Genomic DNA, 17415 nt, shown 5'->3' on the forward strand with positions numbered 1-17415 from the left:
TAGCTTACAGTTCAACAAGGGTTAATGTAGAAACACTCAACAACAAAAACAAACAAACAAAAACAACAACTTGTATTTATACAGAAAAACAAGCCCAGGAAGGAGATATTAGGAGGCTCAACCAAAAGCTTGGTCAAAGAGATGGGTTTTAAGAAAGGTCTTCAAGTAGGAGAGGGAGGTGCATTGGTCTAAGGGGGAAATTCCAGAGTTTGAAGCCCAGGTGGCTTAAGACATGATTGCCAATAGTGGAGCAAAGGGAGTAGGGATGAACAAGAGGCCCAGAGTGAAAGGAATTGACAGTTTGGACAGTGTTGTAGCACTGGAGGAGGTTACAGAGATAAGGAGAGGCAAGGTCATGGAGCAATTTAAACATGAGGATGAGAATTTTAGTTTTGAGGCTTTGGGGGACTAGGAGCCTACATACCAGTGAGGAAAGGGGTGATGGGTGAGTGGGACTTGGTTCAGGATAGGATACAAGCAACAGAATTTTAGATGAGCTGAAGTTTACGGAGGTTGGAGGATGGAAGGCTGAAATAGTCAAGCCTGGAGGTAACAAAGGCATAGATGAGGGTTTCAGCAGCAGATGAGCTGAGGTAGGGGCAGAGGTGGGACGAGTAGGCAGTCTCTGTGATGAAGATGATGTAGGGTCAGAAGCTCAGCTCAGGGTTGAATAAAATTCCTAAAAAGAGAAAAAATTCCAACTACAATTTGATAAACAAGCTACAAAAATTCCTCAAATATCAATAAAGGTTTGCCCAAAACAGCAACATCTGCCCCAACCTTCAACCAAAAAGAAGTTGAATATGTACAAGTTCATCTGACTGTGGCCTTATTTAAAGTAATTATGTATTGGAACAATCCTGAAGGGCTGGGTTTCAGGAGGAGCTGCAGCTCTACATTCTCCCAGCCCAGCCCAGCTCCCTCAGGATTGTTGCTGTATATTAATCTAACATTGGATCAGTTCCAATGGTCACAAAGAACACAGGCCCATAATGTAAGAACCTTACTCTCATTGATTCCTGCTGATCACCAGTGCTTCAATAGCGTGTTTATGGAATTGTTCCGTTACATTCCCATTAAGTGAAATCCCCATTAGCAATGTTCTCATTAACTGCCACATAATAACACATCAGCTGCCTGTCTTTTCTGTTCACCCTGTGCTCACTATACCCTACAAAATGTTGGTCTTACTCTTAATGTACAAGACTCTATAAATTTAAATTTAAATGAGCTTGCAATTTTCTTTTCCTTACGAAATCTCAATTGTGGTAATGATATCACATTTGATTTAGTATTGCTGCCACAGAGAGATTTGGGAGGTGATGATGATACTTTCACAGATATGTCTCAAAGCACATGTATACTCTTAATGATCTCATCAATGCTGATGAGGAATGAGGCCTGAGTGGAGTATTAGCAAAACAATGAAGTTTGCTTTTTTGGTCAATTAAACTTGTCATTTTACAGATAGTTTTGAAGTACAATGTGGGAAACTATGTTAAACTTCAAAGTGTCACACATGTAAATAAAGTGCTTGTCACACTTCCAAAATTCTTCAAAGTTAACCGATTGCCTTAATTAACCATGCTAATTTGCTGAAATATAGTCAGGTGCAAAAAGTAACCAATCATGAACCACCAATTAAACAAAACCAAACTCTCAAATCATGTCTTCACTTTTGTTCCAGCCACTATATTCCTCCCTCAGTCAGGCCAGTGTACACATCTAACAATAACATATCCAAAAACATTACAAAATTTCAAGTTCTAAAAAAACCACGTAAAACTTACCCATAACATTAGTCACTTAATTTTGGAAATGCCTACACGTTTTCCCTGCATAGATTTGCGTCTCTCTTTGGAGTCTGGAACTTGAGTTCTAATCAGTCCCAAAGTAAATTTCACCTGGGTTTTGGAATTTTCAGTTCCAGCTGCATCATGGGAGAAAGATGCATCATGGGAGAAAGATGCATCATGGGAGCCGGCTTTCTTTCTGCTCCTCTGGAAGTATAATTACCAGAAAACTCCATAACAACCTGTGGCACATAGCAACAGGGTAGAAAAGGGATCCTTCAATTGATCCTCGTTGTTCCTGTTAACAAATTGTATGCATGAGCGAGATGCCTTATTGGAGTTGTGGTTTTGAGTTTGCTGCTGTGGAACGACAATACTGAAAATGCACCAGGACAACTTGTACCAAATGCACCAGGACAACTTGTACCAAATGACAACCAGGAAGAAAATCTACAAATAACTGAGTGGAAAAGATCAAAAATAAAAAAGTTTTATTTTTTTCTGTGCTTTTTGCAGATTAAGTCATTAAATAAAAACTCCAAGCTGCCTGGATTTTTTTTTCATGTGTTGCTAAGGGATATGGATGTTTGCCTTGGAGCTGAATGGTTTTTTTTTTAAGAAGGTACTTTGATGCTGAGCTTAGACATTGCAGCTGATGTGAGGCAATCAGCCTGCGGCTATCTGATTGAGGTGCTGGTCATTGGAGAACTCTTCCTAGTGCAGTGTCACACTAAATACAGCTTCAGCAATAACTGAAAATCCAGCATGGGAGACAGGCAGGAGAAAATTACCTTAGGTTCATGTAAAGAAATAGAAATGTTCTGGACAGGGAGGAAGGAACTAAACAAATAACGTACTTGCATTTTAAGCAAGTACAAATCCACCAAAGGAGGTAGAGCAAAATATATTAAGCTAGCCAATCTTTCATGGCATTGTACACGAGGAATCAAGATCAAGTGTAGTTTTCAGGTGAAGTGGGTTTAGAGGGCAGGAAATATTTGAAGAAAGGTGTGCAGACATTATTGAGCGCCCATTTTAAAGTTGCTTAAAGATATTTTGAATTGATATTATTCATAGAAAAAAGAACAGAGAAATGGAGTTGGCGGGAACATTGGAAATTCTCTGCAGTACTGGCCGAGAAGCTGGGAGATGTGAAACTGAGGCACAACACCACCATTTGGTACCGGGAGGGTGTAATTACAGTGTGACAAGTTCACACATGCAGTTTCTATTATAAATGTGGATATAGGAATTTATAATGGGTGACAGGAACATAACAGGAACCAAGATTTGTACACAGGAAGTACACACAGACATAAGATTTTTGTTATGTTATATAGATTTAAGTATGAATAACACAATTTGTGGTTTTGAGAAGGACAAAGTTCTTTGCATCATGAGCATGTTTTGTAAATTGTTAGATAAATAGTATCACAAATATTATATTTGTTGTCTTGTACTTTCAGTAGCTGCAAGGTGTGTAATATTTTTACTTCCTGTTAGTCAGGTGATGTATTGCTTCAGTAAATTTGTTGTATAGCAGAAATGGGCGAATTGCGATTATGTTTAGGCATCGCAAACATCAGAACTGTACTCCAGGTCATCGATTACCTGTGACCAACACTACAGGAGTGTAAGACAATTCTATATTTTATTTGATACAATTAAAATGGAGTTCATTTTCCCTTACCAAATTTTTAAAATGAAAGGCTGGAGAGGAATTATTTGTGCACAACACATTTAAATAGCTATCCTGCATTTTGGAGTACATCACATATTCGAACTCAATGGGATCACATTTGTTTAAATTTATGAAAACCATCGCAGTAGATGCAGATATGCAAAGTCTGTACTTCAGCATGGGCATGGATAATTGCAAGGGCAGAATCTACTTTTTACCTAGTTGCAAAACTCATTTGATCCTTTACCTGAACAAAACAAGCAATAAATGCCGGCCTCGCCAGCGACGCCCACATCCCATGAACGAATAAAAAAAAGATAGACAAAGTTGCAATTAGAACATTGGCTTAAAGATTTTATCTTTCTAGGCTGTTATTCAGAACAAAGCAGTTTCATTCAGCCCAGCCATTAGGGATGGACTCCAGGCATTGGAGCCCACTTAACCCAGAGCAGTCTGCCTTAGATCTGGAGTGAATGATTAAACTATTAAGACAGTTGTGGGGACTGCTTACAGTCACTTGTTCTAACAAGAGACCGATTGACCCCCTGTGGGTTTATCAGCGGTATGAAGGGTTTCTTGTTTACCTAGGCACAATACCTCCTGGATAATTTTGTGCTTATCCTGATGTTTTGAGCTATAGAAAGCGTGGGCTTGCCTGTGGAAGCAATCCTTTGCACTGGTCACACCAAACAGTAGATGGAGCATGCTCGAACTTAACGTCTGGCTCTCCCAACTCTTGTTGGGTATATTGAAGGGCAATTAGGAAGAAGCCCTGCACTTTGCACTGCCTAAAGTAGGTAGACCCAGGTAAAATTGGATCCTGGATGTCCTTGGAGGCACAAAGTTCTCCTTTTCCTTCATGATAATGTGTTAACAGTGAGAGTGTTGCACACCCAACCATCAACCGAATGTCACCAGTGTAAAAGTGTCTTTAAATTGGTCATTATAAAACAGAATCCCAACAATCTCGACTACATTGCATTAAAGTAGCTACCTCTGAACTTCTTGCATCTACAGAGCCATGAAGAACTGCACTGGGATCTTTACCTTACCAGCAAATGCAATGCAGTCAGCAGCAATCAACATTTGGTGCAGAGGGGTCTGTTGCTTTTCAATAAAGTTATAGAAAATAGAGAAAAATATGTCAACTGGCTTTTTATCTTAGTGATCTGAAGTTTGACCTTTGAAACATGCGTGACTCAGCCCTGAGTAGAGATTGATGCAGCTAAGCTAAAAGTTAATGTTGGTGCTGATAAGGTACTATAAGGTCCCAGGTTTTACATCTGGTAATAGTACATCCTTCAAATCAATACAAGGCAGATTTTGAACTTTCGTACTGTTGCTTGAAATTTTTTAATTACAATAAATAAATTTTGATTTATTTTAAAATTAACTACAATAGAAGAACAAACAGTCATCCAGCCCCAACATTATTAAATATCATATGAATATTCCAATGAACCCCAATTATATCCCTGCAGGCACCTTTCTAATTAACTCATCAAACAAAAAGGGAAAAAAGCAAAAAGCCAGAGGTAGTGCTTTACTCCAAAACAAGTCTGACATTCCCCATGGAATTTACTGTTGTGGTGACAACTCCACAGTACTCACGCAGAATGGTTCTATTGTCACTGTTAATGGTGACGTGGCTTGTTTACCTGGCATGTTGCTCAAAGGAGCCACATACATATTTCCACAATGTGAATATGGTCCTCTAGAATCGGAATCTGGAGAGACTGGTATTTTATAATGTGGGGAGGTAAAACTGCACCTCGAGATTTGGGAAGGAACGCAAAGGTTCCTTGGAACACAGGGTTAAGATATGGTGATGTTATACTGGAGGGGTAAATCTTCCAATGTTAAGTTGAAAAAAGCACAGTTATGCATCTGGGTGCAGTGATGCCAAAGACTTCAAACACCAGCAGACGTAAAGCAAAAGGAACACAACTGCATTGGGAGCTAACCAAATTAACAATGGAGTAAACTGAAACAGGAAAATACTTTGCCACTGGGAGAGCTCAATTCTCCATTGCCTCCAAACAGTATGAAGTTTCAGTAAATGAGGTAAAGTAACAAGGGAGGAGGAAAGACAGATGGATCAACAACTCTGGATATCCTCTGAAAGGGGGACACAGGCAGAAGTAGATTTAAAAGGAGAGGACCCAAGAAGTTAAGGGTTTAGTGGAGAGGAACTAAGGTGCAGGAGAATACCTGTGTGAAGTAGATGACAAAGGGGATCCACCTGAAATAAGCCAAATAAAATAATTCCCTGAATGAAAGAGAAAGTAAATAGAAGGAACACCAAAAGGGAACACCTAGGATGGGTAAAACATGATTGCTTCTTGATCCAGTGTGTCAAGGACGCCATCAGAGGGAATGCTCATCTTGACCTGGTATTGGTAAATGACCCAGAAAAAATACAGGAAATGAAAGTTGTAGCACCCCGGGGGTGAGAAGCTGCAGAATGATAAAGTTTAACATGATCGGGGAGTCAGAAATACCCAAGTCTAGGAGCCAGGTATATAACTTTAAAACAGCTAAATTTAATGAAATGTGGGAAACAACTAAAACAAACAGGTTCTTCAATAATACTTCATCAGAAGACAAATGGAGCATCTTTAAACATATATGTTGAGTATGTAGGATAAACCTATCATGGTGAGCATGTAGGACAAATACATTCCCAAAACCAACAAGCTGAGTCTAAACAAACAAGACCTCAAATGGATCAGCAAATTGATTAAAAGTGAGATAAAGAGGAAAAATGGCACGTACAAATCTTGCAGGGAGAAAGGAGAAGGGGTCCACTGGGATGAATACAAGAATTTGCACAAACATGTTAAATAGATGATCAGAGAGTCAAAAGCAGAACAGTAAAAGAATTATTTCAGTACCACTAGTAAGAGGGGCAGATGAGAGGGTAATTGGTCGGTGAGCTGCAGTCTGCTCTCACTGATGGTCACACAGTAAATGGAGTTTGGAGTGGGGAGGCCCTAACCTTGCTTGTTTTTTGCCTCTATCCATTTTGGACAGGACAGTCCAAAAGGTCGAAGTGTGGAAAATGATTGTTTTGTCCATCTCTTGCCGGTGGTCTCATGAAAGTTCTCCCATGGGTTCTTGATGTAGTTGGGTATGGAAACTTACACCTTTAAGAGGGTTGCCCCCCACCCCTGTTTTCTTTCCCCTTTCCTGAAAGTTGGTACAATTCTATGGGGACTGGCCACGCTTGCCCAAATGGCTGTTCTTTCTATGCAAGCCTAGAGAGCGAGAGGTGGCATGTTAAGGGATTGTGGAAGCCATCACAGCTGAGCCCGTATCTCATCACTCAAAGTCCACACAGCCACAATTTCTAGCAGGGGTGAGGAGATGTCGACCAGGAGCAAGAATTCAGTTTGAGTTTTCCCTTTAGCAGTCTGGGAACACGGAGGTCAGTTTGATGCTGTCACTACCATGCAAGCTAAGAATGGGCAACTGAGCACATACTCATGATCAAAGCTCAGTTCTTCCTATTCCGTCTGGTTGAACACCACACCAAGTGATGCATTTTTCATTAAGTCAGCTTGCAAGGGTATGAGAAAAGGAATTTTTAGGTGCATTTTAAAAAAGATGAATGTACTGAAACTGCTCTCAATAGTATAACACTGGTAAGAGACAGAGAGGAGCAAAAAGATAGGGATGCAGTGAGAAATAATTTAGTAAAAACCGGGTGATCTCCTGTGGCAGAGGATGCATTGATTTATAAGAACAGGAACATTATCATATTATAATGTACAATGCATTATTCTGCTGCCACGGTAGAGTTGTTCATTATCTGGCCTCACCCTTTAAGTCTACAGGATCCAAAGTCTGTAAATAGGGACATCATAGGTCAATTAACAGTAATGGTTTTGTATTAGATTGGCAGCTGATTGAAGCAACCAGGGATTTACAAACAGCAAGAAATTATTAGCTTTCTGTTTCTTTTATGGCAGAAGACCATTTTGCATCTGCAACAATGTGAGATCAGATGCTTGATGGGCACAAGCTTCATACAAGACTTTTATTGATGCGGATTATATACTATTTGAAACAAACTGCCTTGCTGCATATATTCTTTGTTTCATTTTTTGTACATGGAACAACAAAATTACATCTATCCCAGAAGAATGTATCTAATTCTGAGCATCTCAGACCTTCCAGTAATAAAAAACTATAATTACAATGACTGAGGATGATGTAAATAGATTTTTGATACCAATGTCTAAAAATAGCAAGTTTCCACTCAAGACGAGACTGGTCTTTTATAGTTAATTTGCAGAACACACACTCGTATCCAGTTAAGTAGCTTGTGTGTCTCCTGTACATACATTTGAAAGGCAAAACATGGCCCCTTTCAGCTTAGCCAGAAATTGCTTCTGATAAATGAATGAAAGTGCTTGAGCATAGCACAGCTATTTGCAAGTAGAGAGAAAGAAAAGCTGAAAATCTGAAAAAAATATTTTTGGAAATGCACTATTCAGCATCGGAAGGGGAAAGGCAGTGGACGTTTCAGATGGGAACTTTTGTCATGACTTATATGATCTATGGGACAGTTCCTTTATATGACTGACCAAAACAAAGAGTGATGGGAAAATAAGAGGTGGAATTCAAGCAGATCGATATCAGCCTTGGCTCAGTGGCAGCACTGTCTCCTCAGAGTCACAAGGTCATGGGTTTAAGCCCCACCCCAGAGACTTGATCACCTAGGCCTGGATTTTCCTCCGTGGGCCCAACCCGGAAGTTAGACCCGAAAATGCGCCCAATGTCGCGCCCATTTTGTCAATGTCAAGTTACACCCAAGTATCCTGCCAATCTCATTAAAATACGTCCGAACCTAAAATGGGCGTAAATCAACATAAAGAATTGGAGCCCAAGGGAACACTGAACCCACACCAGTATATTTCTTCTTAAAGTATGAAAATTTAAGTTTCATCTCATTTAAACACCATTCATGCACACCAGGCGCAGCATGTTTAGGAACCTGCGATCTGGGGAGCTTTTCAATTTTTAATGTGACTTATACTTATGCCATAAAAATGTATTCAAAGAAACAGAAAATACAGAGCACGTCTCAGTGAGGATACATTTTTTTTTAAATTGCAATCAAACAGCAGAATAACAACTTTCTTTCCTGCTGCACCTGAAAATCTGGTCTCAATGATGAGAGATGCCACCCCTCCCCCCACCCTCCACCGAACAAGCACAACTGGAGAATACTCGCATCTGACAGTCGGGAGCGTGACCAGTTTTGTGGGCGGAGATTCGTTCAGGCGGAGGGTTTGATGGACGGATGAAAAAGATCGAGGAAACTTGGGTGTATTGTAGTTATGCGCATAGCTCACTTACGCCCAAAATTTTGCAATCTTTTAAGCCTTTTAAGTAATTGCTTTGCAGCTAGATTACATGGCCTGGATATTAACTTGGAGCCAGAAAGAGAGTGGGGAAGAGGGGGGTGGAGGGTTTTTGTATGGGAAACCCAGAAGTAGGGGTTTCCCACAGGTCATGACGATTTTGACGTTAGGACATCTTTAAAATGTTTTCAACAGGTTTTGCACCCAGCAGCCAGCCACATTGACAGACTGGCTGACTATTGGGCTGGAAAACAGCTGGGGTGAGTTCAGAGTCTTTGGGGTTTGTATGGGGGAGGTCAAGGAGAGATCTGACGTTGTGTGGGGGTGGGGGAAGTCAGACATCGTGGGCGGGTTTGGGGAAGTTGGACATCGTTGTTGTGGGGGGGGGGGTGGGAGGCGGTCACGGGGTCTTTAAAAAGTAAGCTTGGTGAACCGCGGGAAAGCACTCCTGCTCCTCCTGGCCCACAAGCAGTGCAATAAAGGTACTTATCTCATGGATCCAGCCTTTCTCCCCTCAGTTTCACTGGTGAGATTCACGAGCTCCAGGAAACCCGTGCTGGAGGCGTTAAATTCAAAGGCCTCTTAAATTCAATTTCAAAAGCACCTACATAATGTCTCATAATGAGGTAAATTGCTCCCAAGAATATCCGGCCGCCTGCACTAATTATGGAGCCACTTCCGATGAGTAGGTTACTTGCAAGCATCCAAACGCGCCTCCATTAAACCTGGACGTGGGCGCATTGGAACAAGGTTGTGGTCACGCTGGAAAAATCTATTATTTTGACTTCCCACCTGCCCCCAATCCACCCGTTCTTCGGGTTTAAAATTCCGCCCCATGTCTCTTTGGGCACAAATGCGGAGGTAACTCCTGGCCTTAATCCAGGCTGATATAGGCTGTAGTGCTGTATGTGTTATTATAGATGCAAATGAAGGGAGCACGAAATTAATTCCCTATGATTTGTACTGGAAATTCTCAGCAGGTCAGGCAACATCTGGGGAGCGAGAAAAACACAAGTTGAGTGAGTGGGCAAATACATGGCTGATGCAGTATAATGTGGGTAAATGTGAAGTTATCCACTTCGGAAGGAAAAACAGAAAGGCATAGTATTATTTCAATGGTGATAGATTGGGAAATGTTGATGTACAAAGGGGCCTGGATGTCCTTGTACACCAGTCACTGAAAGCAAACATGCAGGTGCAGCAAGCAGTTAGGAAGGCAAATAGTATGTTGGTCTTCATTGCAAGAGGATTTGAGTACAGGAGCAAAGATGTCTTACTGCAGTTATGCAGGGCCTTGGTGAGACCACACCTGAAGTATTGTGTGCAGTTTTGGTTTCCTTACCTAAGAAAGCATATACTTGCCATAGAGGGAGTGCAGCGAAGGTTCACCAGACTGATTCCTGGGATGTAAGGACTGTCGTATGATGAGAGATTGGGTCGACTAGGCCTGTATTCACTAGAGTTTAAAAGAATGAGAGGGGATCTCATTGAAACGTATAAAATTCTGACAGCGCTAGTTGGTTGGGGGGTCCAGAACGAGGGGTCACAGTCTCAGGATACGGGGTAGGACATTTAGGACTGAGATGAGGAGAAATTTCTTCACTCAGAGGGTGGTGAACCTTTGGAATTCTCTACCACAGAAGGCTGTGGAGTCCAAGTCACTGAATATATTTAAGAAGGAGCTAGATAGATTTCTAGACACAAAAGGCATCAAGGGGTATGGGGAGAGAGCAGGAATATGGTATTGAGAGAGAGGATCAGCCATGATCATTTTGAATGGCGGAGGAGGCTCGAAGGGCCGAATGGCCTACTCCTGCTCCTATTTTCTATGTTTCTATGTTTTTATGTTAACATTTTAGGTCAATGACCTTTCATCAGAACTGGAGGAAAAGTTTTAACAGTTTTTGAGCAAGTACAGAGCCAGGGACAGGTGGGGGGGGGGGGGAGGGGAGGGGAGGGGAGTAAAGAACAAAAGTGAAGGTCTCTGTTAGGGTGGAGAGCAGGAGTGATTAAATAACAAAAGGGATGATGGTGCAAGGCAAGGAGGGTGGTAATGGGACAGTAAAGAAACAAAAGATGGGTCTAGAGGAGCTGTAAATGGCAACAGTAGAACCATTACCAGCACCTGCTGTCCGAAAAAATGGGAGTAGTGGTTATGATCTGAAGTTTTTGAAATTAATGTTGAGTCTGGAAGGTTGTAAAGTGCCTAATCGAAAGATGAGGTGCTGTTCCTTGAGCTTCCATGGAGCTTCAGTGGAACAGTGTAAGAGGAGAGGACGGAGAGGTCAGAGTGGGAGTGAGATGGGGAATTAAATTGGCAAGCAACCAGAAGCTCAGGGTCATGCTTACGGACTGAACGGAGGTGTTCAGCAAAGTGACCACCCAAACTGCGTTTGGTCTCCCCATTGAAGTGGAGACCGCATCGTGAGCAGTGAATACAGTATACTAAATTGAAACAAGTACAAGTAAATCACTATTTCACTTGGAAGGAGGGATTGGAGCCCAGGACGGTGGGAAGGGAGGAGGTTAAAGGGCAGGTACTGTATCTCCTGCGCTTGCACGGGAAGGTGCCCTGGGAAGGGGAAGACCCACTGTTTCCTTTTCACCATGGAGGTCCAGACCCTCTACATCTCCATTCCCCACCAGGATGGCATGTGGGTCCTCCACTTCTTCCTTGAATGGAGCCCAACCAGTCCCCATCCACCACTACCCTGCTCCACCTGTTCTTACATTGAACAACTTCTCCTTTGACTCCACTCACTTCCTCCAAATAAAAGGTTTCGCTATGAGAACCTCATATGCTTTCTTGGCTTTTCGTGTGATACATGGAACATTCTTTGTTCCAGTCCTACTCAGGTCCCCTCTCTCACCTCCTTTTCCGGTACATTGATAACTGCATTGGTGCTGCTTCCTACTCTCGGCCCGAACTGGAAAATTTAATCAACTTTGCTTCCAATTTCCACCCCTCCCTCGCCTTCACATGGTCCATCTCCAACTTGTCCCTTCCCTTCCTCGATTTCTCTATCTTCATTTCTGGGGTTAGGCTATCAACCAATATCTATAATAAGACCACCGACTCCCACCCCATTTCCTGTAATGACTCGATTCCATTCTCCCAGTTTCCCTATCTCCGTTGCATCTGTTCTGATGATACCACCTTCCGCACCAGTGCTTTCGATATTTCTTCCTTTTTCTTCAACCGAAGATTCCCCTCCACTGTGGTTGGCAGGGCTCTCGACCGTGTCCACCCCATTTCCCACACTTCTGCCCTCACACTTCCCCTCCCTCCCAGAACCATGCTAGGGTCCCCCCTTGTCCTCACCTTCCACCCCACCAGCCTCCACATTCAACGGATCATCCTCCGCCATTTCCGCCACCTGTGCGATCCTACCACCAAACACATCTTCGCCTCTCCTCCCCTTTCAGCATACGGAAGGGACCGCTCCCTCCATGACACCCTGAGCCACTCCATAGAATCATAGACAGTTACAGAACAGAAGGAGGCCATTCGGCCCATCGTGTCCGTGCCAGCCGATAAAGAGTTATCTCGCTTAATCTGACTTTCCAGCACTTGGTCCCTAGCTCCGGCACTTCAAGTGAACATCCAGGTACTTTTTAAATGAGTTGAGGGTTTCTGCCTCTCCCACCCTTTCAGGCAGAGAGTTCCAGACCCCCACCACCCTCTGGGTGAAAACATTTCTCAGCTCCCCTCTAATCCATCTACCAATTACTTTAAATCTATGCCCCCTGGTCCTGACCCCTCTGCTAAGGGAAATAGGTCCTCCCTATCCACTCTATCTAGTCCTGTCATAATTTTATAAACCTCAATTAAATCTCCCCTCAGCCTCCTTTGTTCCAAAGAAAACAACCCCAGCCTAAACAATCTTTTCTCACAGCTAAGATTCTCCAGCCCTGGCAACATCCTCATAAATCTCCTCTGTACCCTCTCTCTAGTGTAATCACACCTTTCCTGTAATGTGGTGACCAGAACTATACGCAGTACTCAAGCTGTGGCCTAATCAATGTTTTATATTCTTCCATGACCCGCTCCCCTTCCCACTGCACCTTCCCGTGCAAGCACAGGAGATGCGGCACCTGCCCTTTCATCTCCTCCCTTCCCAGCGACCAGGGCCCCAAACACTCCTCCCAGGTGAAACAGCGATTTATGTTTGCCATTTACAACTCCTTTAGACCCATCTTTTATTTCTTTACTTGTTCTATTACCAGTCCCCTTTGCTTGGACCATCATCCCTTTTGTTATTTAATCACTCCTGCCCTCCTCTTGAACACTAACCTTCCCTTTTGTTCTTTCCTGCCCTCCCCTCCCCCCCCACCTTTCCCTGGCTCTGTACTTGCTTAAAAACTGTTAAATCTTTACTTCTTAGATGCTGCCTGACCTGCTGAGAATTTCCAGCACAATTCATAGGGAGTTAATTTTGTGCTCCCTTCATTTGCATCGATAGTAACACATACAGCACTACACAGGGGACATATGATTTACACCTGGATAAGCACACATTCTTCCACTTACTCATCAGCATACTAAAGCTCCTTTTAGTTATGAATTATAGAATTTGATGTTCTGCAATACAGAGCAGCTTGTGATAATCAAATCCAGACTGAATTCATACAACGACACAAAAGTTAATGATAGAAGTGATTACAATTGAAATAATTTTATTTCCTGGTTCAGCTGAATCTCCTGATTTATAATTATTTCTTTTCATTGTTCCCATCCGCCCAGTGTTCTCAATATAGCATTGGACCAACTATTACTTCTAAACTTGCATGAATTATAATTATGCTCTATTGGCCCCTTTGCACTACAGGCAACCCTCAGTTAGCAAGAATAGTATGAGGTAACCCTGTACGGTAGATAACTCTTTTTGTTTGAGGCAAAGAAACCTCTTCCAGTGGGAGTTTCAACTCCTATCTCCAGAGAGGGGCAGGTGGTAAGAGAGAAGGGGCAGGGCAGAGGGGAGAGGAGAGAGGAGGTGGGGAGTGGAGAGGGAGAGGGTGAAGGGGCAAAGGGAAGGTGGGCGATTTTGCCTCAAATAGGAATGAGGTTTGTGGGGCGGGATGGGGGGGGGGTGGAGTTTGGGCCGCATTCTTGCTTAATGGGGGAGGGGAGAAGTTGGGGCCTGAAATCTAAGATACTGCTCAGTGATGGGGATTAGCTGTAATGCTGGTCACATGGGGAGTGGGGACAAAATTGTTCGAACGGTGGAGGGGCGGGGGTGTGATTTGAGATCATGCTCCATGGAGAGGGGGTGTGGGGGGGGGGGGGCGGGGGGAGCACCCAAATCCTGCTCAATGATAGGGGGTTTTCTGTGACCTTTTTATCTCAATAAGTGGCGTCCAAGTTTAGAGCCGTCCTTTCTCAGTGAGTGTTTGGGTTCCATGTTGGATATCTGTTCTGCTTCGAGTATTCGGAGTTTGCCTGCTGCCCTACCAGTTTCTCGGCAGCTGCACGTGAGCAATTTTTAGGTGTTTCTGCTCCCTGTTCTTCTGTTCTCTTTTATCTTCAGGTTTGAGTTGCACTCATTTCTTTATTTGTGTTTTAAATGGATGTGCTGACTTTTAAGATTTTCAGTTTAATGCGTTTATTGTTCATAGTTACTGTTTCTCTCTTTCCAGGCTTGTTTTTTCAGGTCTTTTCTCGCATTTTTTGGATGTTTACTTTAGTTTTGGTCTTTAAAACCGATGAGTGGTCTCAAGATTCCAAAAGGTTCTAAACATAGAGGGATGCCCCCTGAATGTCAGGTGACAGAGCCATAAAGCCCACCCCGAGTAATCCCAATAAAATCCTCTCTTAAAATAAATAGGGAGTAGCCTGTCAGAAGCCATCATTTGGACCAGAAATTACTGCAGGTAAACATTTGCAGCCTTGACCAAGAACTTTAAAGAATTCTCTAATGCTGGCCAAGAAAGGATGGCACCAAACTTGAATGTCGCACATGTAAAACCCCCTAACAATGAGCAGGGTTTAGGTTCTCCCCACATCCCCCCCCAACCCCCCACCAATGGAGCATGGGGCAGAATTGTTTTTCTGTTTTGGGAGGAGGGGGTTATTGCTTCTCAGGAGTAGGGTAGCTTCTCTGTTCATTTGTAGGAGTCCATGGTTCCTTCTCAGCTGCAGTGAGGAACTCCTGAACTGCCTGCTTGGAGAATTGGTGGGTTGCAATTGGTGCTCAATGGCTGGGGTGGGGTGGGGCAGTCGTTCTTTTCAGAGGGTGGGGATTTTGTGCACCAAGGTGTATTCATTATTTTTTGTCACCAAGATAAAAGTTGACCCTGGTCCAGTGCCACCAACTCCTTCCCCATTCCCCCATCCTCATCCTCTTCCCTCTCCCCCACCCTACTGTGAACGGTGACCATTCGCAACCCTCCTCCTGTTGAAAAGAAAATCAGCCCCGACCCAATCCTTCTTGGACCCACTCCCATTGCCCCCTTCTTTTCCCCCATCTGATCTCCCTCTCGCTGCCCCTTCCCCATTCACCTCCCTCATCCCCTCCTTCTTCACCTTCCCCCTGCTCGGGTCCAATTATCCTTCCACCTTCTAACACTGCTTGATCGGAATACGCTACTTGGTCTTCTCCCCATGTACAATACAACAGGAGATCGACTAATGCGTGTAAATATGAAAAGATAGTGATTTCAAAGTTGTAGTCTCAGCCGAATATTTGGATATTATACCATTCTAGGTGGAGGCCATTAAAGAGCCTTATCCTGGAGTGATGGAAAGAAAAAGGAAAGACTTGCATTCCTACAGTGCCCTTCATGTCATCAGGTTGTCCCAAAGCACTTTACAGACAATTAAATACTTTTGAATTGTGTTATTGTTGTAATATAGGAAACGTGGCAACAAATTTGCGCATAGCAAGATCCCACAAACAGCAATGAGATAATGATCAGATAATCTCTTTTAGTGATTATGGTTGAGGGAGAAATATTGGCCAGGATACCGGGGAGAACTCCCCTGCTCTTCTTTGATGTAGTGCCATGGGATCTTTTACATCCACCCGAGAGGGCAGATGGGGCCTCGGTTTAACATTTCATCCGAGAGACAGCACCTCCGACAGTGCAGCACTCCCTCAGTACTGCACCGGAGTGTCAGCCAAGATTATGTGCTCAAATCTCTGGAGTGGAACATGAACCCATGACCTTCTGACTCAGAGGAGCCACGGCTGACACTTAAACAATGAATAGAGCTCGACTCCGGTAACCACAGCCATTCCTCATGGATTACATCATCAAGCCAGTTCCTGTACGCACAGGAGTCACTTCAGCAGGTTTGACAAGTCAGTTTGTTTCAGAAAACTGAAGTTCATGTGCTTGAACCGAAACGGGACAAAAACAAAACAAAAAATTCCAATTCACTTCCGTGTTATTTTTAAAAATCTTTGTGGGATGTTGCATCAATGGACAGAGGGGTGTGGGCTAGAAACACACCATCCCATTTCTTTGAGGAAAACTAACTAGCCACCTCACTACAAAAACACATTCTTTACGGCCAGGCTGTGACTGTGCAGAAATTCAAACCCTGACCTGGATGTTTGTTCTGACTTAAGGAAGAGACAAAGATTAGCAGAGAGAATATCACGGATAAGGTCTGGGGTGGGAGAAGAGGGAGGAACTCAAGCTAAAAGAAACAGTGAAATGTGGAAGTCTAACGCAGGGTTTAAACTGCAATTAGGATTCTCAGGAGATAGAGTTTGGATTTTGAGTAATTAACTAAACTATATCTGACATAGTGTTGTAAAAAGATTAATGTTCTTTCCGACTGGTGGCTAAATATGTTAATCCAGACATCAAGAATTAAATTAAAAACCCCACACATTCCATAGACTTGTCAATTCATGTTTAAAAAGAGACAGGCACAGACATCTGTTGCTGCAGCTAGTGATCCACACACAACAAAACATCAGTAACACATCAACGAAACATCAGCAACACATCAACAAAATAAAGCAAATATGCTGTTGAATGTTTAAATAACGCAGAAGGGAGAAGTTCCAGAAAAGCTGTAACAATGTTGTTGCTGTATTCATACCTCTGTCTGATGAAATGGTGCGGGAGAAAGAGGCTGGAAGGCTGCCGTGCAAGTGAAGTGTGCCTCAATATGAAGCAACAGGAAAGTGTCCCTTGATTACGTTTCAGGGATGTGGCTGAGGGTTATGTTTTATCCAATAGTCCACAGGCAACACCAAGGACAGAAGCAACTCTGTGGGGAATTCAGAAAAGCGCCAAAACAAAAAGCTACCTTAATGCATTTTCAACACAGAGGTTAAGAAGAGTTTCTAAAAGCCTGTTAATTAATAAATGAACCAGTTCTGTACATCTAATACCATCATTGGCACAGCTAATGGTGGCTAAACTTAGCACTACATAAACATTTGGTTTGGCTGGATTCCACTGCAGATTTTGTTCTGAAAGTTCAAGTGATTCTTCATTTCACACAGTTAAAGAGTATATTAATTCAGAACAATGGATTCTAGGTATGTATTGGAGAGTTACAAGGCTGCATTTCAATCGAGGAAGTATCGATGCCATGTCATAACTGAAAGAGATA

General features: G+C 42.9%; 1 protein-coding gene across 2 annotated transcripts in view; it reads right to left on the bottom strand.

The window, feature by feature from the left end:
- The window catches only part of LOC137344420 (alpha-1,3-mannosyl-glycoprotein 4-beta-N-acetylglucosaminyltransferase C-like), a 198416-nt gene extending 181457 nt beyond the window's left edge, over positions 1 to 16959 (bottom strand). For both annotated transcript variants that reach the window (XM_068007378.1, XM_068007379.1), the window contains exon 1: positions 16897 to 16959. The gene's annotated coding sequence lies outside the window, so the exon portion shown is untranslated. The remainder of the gene's footprint in view (positions 1 to 16896) is intronic.
- Positions 16960 to 17415: the final 456 nt, after the last annotated feature.

The sequence above is a fragment of the Heptranchias perlo genome, chromosome 27, assembly GCF_035084215.1.
Source record: "Heptranchias perlo isolate sHepPer1 chromosome 27, sHepPer1.hap1, whole genome shotgun sequence".
NCBI classification, from domain to species: domain Eukaryota; kingdom Metazoa; phylum Chordata; class Chondrichthyes; order Hexanchiformes; family Hexanchidae; genus Heptranchias; species Heptranchias perlo.